Raw genomic sequence first — 5934 nt, forward strand, 5'->3', positions numbered from 1 at the left:
ATTGGCCCAGCTGGTGGGTGCTGGAAGTTGTGTGTGTCAGTGCACAAAGTTTTATTGACTCGCACTGGAGTGAGGCAGCATCAAACAAACAAGGCAGGTAGGTTCAGTTAATCATTCTCCTGTGCTGTGACCCCCTTTGCTGTGGTGCGGCCATTCAAACAACCTTGAATTAGATGGATTACCAAATCAGACGCAATCATTTGTACTGGATGCTGGGAAATGTGAAGGCACTCTCTTGTTTTGTGGAGCATGTTTTTGTTCTCAGATTGCTTGGTCCCACTTTGTTAAGGTAAAGATGAGGATCGTGCTGGTGGGCAGTATGGGAACCAACAAATAATCTAATTCTACGTAGTTTTGTATATTCAGCTTTAAGTCCCAATGGTATTTTCAGTCACAGACTTCAACTGCTTAGGTTGGAACTGCTTCTGATCTGTGCTTTTGTGTAAGCCAGTCCCCAAAACCAGACCTTGATAATGCCGATTCTGTATCAGAATTTCTTTCAACAATCATCAGTGTTCTTCCCAGGGGAAAGAAGCATCCTTCCCTCAGCTGTTCCCCATTTCTGTGTTCATTTTTGTTGTTCATGACTTGGGAGGCAGTGTTCACTGTGGTTCAGTGTATAATGTGTCTTTGCCCTCCAGGCAAAGCTTCTGATACCTCTGGTCTGCCCAGACCACACGGTGCATGCAAGATGCCCCATGCATTTTAGTAACACCACCTCCATCACCCCCACATGGCTCAGCTAAGGCAAACGAGGCATTCCCAGCCAGAGTGTCCTCAGGAGTTTCAACTGGTTTCCCTGGCAAGTCAGTACAGCCTTCAGAAGGGTTGGAGGGCCAGAGAAGAACAAAAATTCGGAGCAAGGTGGGAGTTCCACATATTCACCTTTATGTTAGGAGAATGATGGTTCTAGAAAGGCCATGTGCAACAGCCACACACCCGTGAGCACTGATGACTAGATGAGTCCCCTGGGGTAAAAGCAGTGGTCAAAAGGTACATGCTTTCAGGGCACAGGTGGGAAATCCACCCTGGGCTGGTGGGGAGGCAGTGATGAAGTGGCCTTTCTGCCTCAGCTCTGAGACACTGCAGAGGCCTCTCAACCAGGAGCCAGTGGGTAGCCTGTAGTCAGGATGGGCATAGTGATGCCCATAGGAAAACAGATGGTTGGTCTTGGTAACTGTTTGGTGATCAGTTGTTTCCACGTACCATTGCATCCACAGCTCATCTGCAACCCTACCTCCACAGTCACTTTTTGAGCATATCATTCAAACTCCACCACACCTGGCAGAGGGATGGAACTCCAATATTCCTACAAGGCTTCAGAAAATCAGTGGTCAGACAGAGAAAAAAAAAAAACAAAATTTGTTTTCCATAATGACAGTCACAGTGGAAGCAAGCACCATTCTTCTCTGCGTGGCCTGTCAGCAGGTCTGGACCCTCCAACCAGCATGCCGGCACATGCATAGGTGAATTCCAGAAACATCCACCTCATACACATGGACATGGAAGAGACATGCTGTCCTACTGGCAGCCAGGAGTACCTCACAGAGAAATTGTGGGGACATGGATGGGAAGAAGCAGAATCAGGGGTCCATTTGGGAGTGAGGAGGGCATGGAGGACCTGAAGATTTCCCATTTTCATTTAGGAGAAAGGGGGGGTCAACAAGAGATGCGAGGGAGAGCAGGGCTGGGAGGGACATGATGAGCAGGGCTATAAACCATGTGGAGCCAAACCTTGCTTGTTCTGCCACTGACTGCATTACTTGCTCTACCCACAGACAGCAAATGCCATATGCTGTAGATGCATAAGACTGAAGCTGCTCTAGATCTGCTAGCAAACAGCATGGAAAAGTCCATTCACTTGGATCTCATTTAAATATTAGATCGATCAATGGCTGAGAGATTTTATGCCCATTTTCTATTAGAAACAGTGGAAGCCACATCTTTGTTCACGAAAACTATGCTCTAAACCTACCTGATTTTCTTTGGGATTTTCTAGAGAATGTGCTGTCCCAGTAACATCCAGAAGGGTGCAGCAGATGACACTTTTTGACAAAGCGGGTGACCTTAAACCCCAGCATAAGCAAAGACGTTATTAAGCACTCATGATACACTGGCAGGAGATGTTTGTCCATAAGCTTGAAAAAATCCCAAGGGATTTATTATTTTGTTGCTTATATCACAGCACTAGCTTATAAGGAAGTTTGTCTTCTGCAAATATTATTTTATTTTCTTTCTCAGTTCCTTCTTTTCTTTCACACCACAAGAAACTAGGCTTACAGTTGATTGGCTTGAACTTATCTAATATTAATAGGTTCAAAAGCTTTATTTTTCTCAAAGCCATATTCCATGTAGGAAAGACAGCATGCAAGTGTGAAATACAGAGAAAAAAAATAGAATGAAAAAGAGCGAGTGAAAAAAGCCAAATGTAACTTTATCACTGTAAGATACTGAAAAACATAGTAAAGGTTATGACAGTGAAAAATAGATGCACCTATTTGGAACAACAACAACAACAAATTTAGGAGAGCATAACATGGATTTTGTCTAAATTAGAAACATGAGAAGAAGAAGTAAGTCCCTTGGAAAGGAAAATAAATATACATAAAATGAATAAATGGATTGTGACCTCAAACAAATGTTCTTAAATTAATTCAGAAAGACATAGATATATAGCTGCACAATAATGAAAACAAAAAAAGAATTTGAATGTCAAGTGTCAAATTATAAAATACTTTCATTAGGCTTTCTGTTTGGAGAAAGAGAGATTTGTACAGTCATGCTCATTCTACACCTTTGCTAACAGCTCTGCTCCACTGTATTGGAGTGTGTATTTTCTTTAAGTGGTGAACAGAAGATTTATCAGTTAATTGAGGACATACTTCCAATCTCTTATTCAGTAAAATCTGTCAGTGGAATATAAATACTTCTACTTACTGCAGGGGGCTTGTAGAGAGGCCTTGTATAATTTTTAATTCTTAAAATCAAGATAAAGACTCTTGGGAGGAAAGAAATATAGGAATAGAAAATAAAATTAATACGACTTCAAACAAGTGAGTGAGAAATCAAATATCCTTCATGAAGGACACTTCCTTCCATGAGTAAATAGTAACAGAACAATTCCTTTGAAACCCATATTTCTATACTTTCCCAAACTGAATACGTGAGTCACAAGCTCCATGAAATATAGATTAGTTATAATTTCCTTTCGGATGCAAATATGTTCCAGTGAATCAGTTTCTATAGAACTTTGTACTTTCTCTATGTTTCCTTTCCTGATAAAGACACATAGATAGGAGTAGCAGGTGAAACATCAACCACAAGAAGTAATAGAGTGGACAGAGAGTGGTGGGGACAGGTTCTGTATTGGTTAGCCAATTTGTTTATATTTCAGTTTGATATCTTCGATGCTTAGCCACAAAATTCCCAACCTCAAGCTGGTTCACCAAAGAGAATGAGTGCAGTGTCCTCTAATTCTCTAACAGTTTCCTACTTCATGGTAGATTGTGTCCATTGACACAAACCTGAATGAAGTAGACTGTTAGGACACTGTTCAGATACAATGAGCACAGAGCAAGACTCAGCTCCATTCATCTGCAACATTTAGAAGACATTTTTATAAACTTTGATACCTCATTTATTGGGGGCTCCATTACTGATCATTTGCTTATTCTCATGGGTACTTACATTTTTTAGATGATGCCACTGATGATGGTGATTACTATTGATATCAGAGCCTCCACCTAAAGTCAGAGCCCAAGCACTAGGTGCTCAGATCGATATGAGACTTTCTCAGCTCCAAAGAGCTTTCTCTGCAATCAGGCACGGGTTGATGAAATGGCATGTCCAAGGCAGTGGCACAGTCACAAATCCACATTGCCTCTGCCCGGTCCAGAAATTGCTACATAGGAGCTCTTGGCTTCCCATGCAACGGCCTGTTGCTTGAGTTTCCACCTAGCAGAGGGAATGTCTGTGGGAAAGGGGACGAGAAGACCAGAAGCTAATTTCTTCCCCATCTGGAGCAATGGGTCTGCTTAAAATGTACCAGGAGCTTAGGACTGTTTCTGAGGCATATGCATGTTAACACCCACCCCACTGACAGTGTCTCCTGGACAAAACACTGCAGCACATTTCCTATTTATGAAACAGGGACAGCAAATCCTTCACTGCCTGTCTGCTGTGAGATTAGTAAATTCAGGCTTATTTTGGAGTCTAAAGGAAAAGATGGCATAACTGCTAAGCATAAATGCTTTTACTTGGCTGTGGGGCAGGTGTGGTTCAAAACCTATAGGTAAGTATTGCAATCTTATAAATTATACTGACTTGAGGCCTCATCCATACACTTGAAAAATCAAATAAGGCTGTCTGGCAGAGCAACATCTTACTCCTCCCAAGTTAAAGATCTGCAAATCAGATAGAACTCGATGGGAAGCCATGTGGGGTGGGTCAGAAGAAGGGAGACAGAATGAAAGAGAGTGGGTTGTTCTGGCTAGAGATTATACCACTAGGGAAATTATTAAGAAGAATTTTCAAATATAGACACATAAATTTATTTCTAGTATAATGTATGTGTCTGCATATATATATATATATACACAAATATAATGATTACTACAAAGAAGAGTAGACAGTCTATTCATCATAATGTGAAGAACAATGCAAGCAGTATGGATATAAAATCAAGAATAGAAAAAAAATCTCTTTCATGTGAAGGAGAGTGAAGTACTGGAATTTTGACTAGTAGGATCTTCATGATTGGAAGTTTCAGGAACAGGCTTGATAAGTGTCTGACAGACGTTTTGGGTCTGTATGTATTCCTATGCCACTCTTTTTGTTGTCTTTTTGTTCTAATTCTGTGAATTAGATTTGCGACACTTAAACAGTTCCTTAAAACGGTTGTATTGCAACTGTCCACGCACCACTGACAGTAATCCTGTTCTTCTCAGGATGGCTTTTGTACCTCCTGCCTTCCTTCTCCATTGCTCTTCTCTCACTGCTCATAGACATGAAAAGAGGAAATGTTGCATTTCCAGGATTCCACAGCTTTACATACTGAACTTCCCGCAGCCACTGTCCCCATTAACCACCTTGGTTATATCTACATACATTGCTCAATTAGCAGGCTGCAGTTCAGTGCTGTAGGTGATCTCTTCAACTATTTTTGTGTCCTTTGGGAAGAGTTCAGCACATTGAATCCTTGCCCCAGGAAGACTAATTGAGAATAACTCCCTTCAGAGAAAAAAGAAAACTCTCTTCTTCTCCAAACTGCTTTGGAAACACTCAGAAATCTCCTTTCTCAATATATCTCCAGTATGAGCCTACAAGCAACATCATTTCATTCAAGTGACAGCTTCCCCTGCCCAGGGGCACACTGGGCACATTTGATTTGCCCCTGCTTTTCACAATATAATTGTAACTTCTGGAGTTGCCTCACCTTGACAGTTTGGTTGTTTTTAGCTGGAGTGCCCCCCAGCTATGATGAGAAATACACGCAAATCAGACTTGTTTAGGCCTGATCTCCTGTCCTCTGCCAGTTCTCCTGCAGCTGGTTTGTGTTGTCCTGGCACCCACCAAACTGGTGCTCTGGCTCCCACCCAGCGATTCCTCTCCCACCTCAGGCTCTCATCCATCCAGCCTCGCTCAGCGTCAACACCATAAGTGTTACCAGCACACTCCCAGCACCACTGAAAGCTCTTTAGTTGGAAAAGACAGATAACAAATTATCAGATAATAAAATGTTTCAGAAAAACATGTTGACCTGCGTGACCTGCACATATCGGTATATGATTGAGACCCACCTAAAGGACAGAGCGCTCTGATGGAGCATACTCAGAGGAATAATGTCCTTGTCAACAGTCAGGAACAGCTGGTTGTCTAGGCCTCACTGCTTCCAAAATTGAAAGTCTGTATAGACTGCTGCCTTTTAGGAAGGTT

The sequence above is a fragment of the Nesoenas mayeri genome, assembly GCF_963082525.1.
Source record: "Nesoenas mayeri genome assembly, chromosome: 3".
NCBI lineage: Eukaryota > Metazoa > Chordata > Aves > Columbiformes > Columbidae > Nesoenas > Nesoenas mayeri.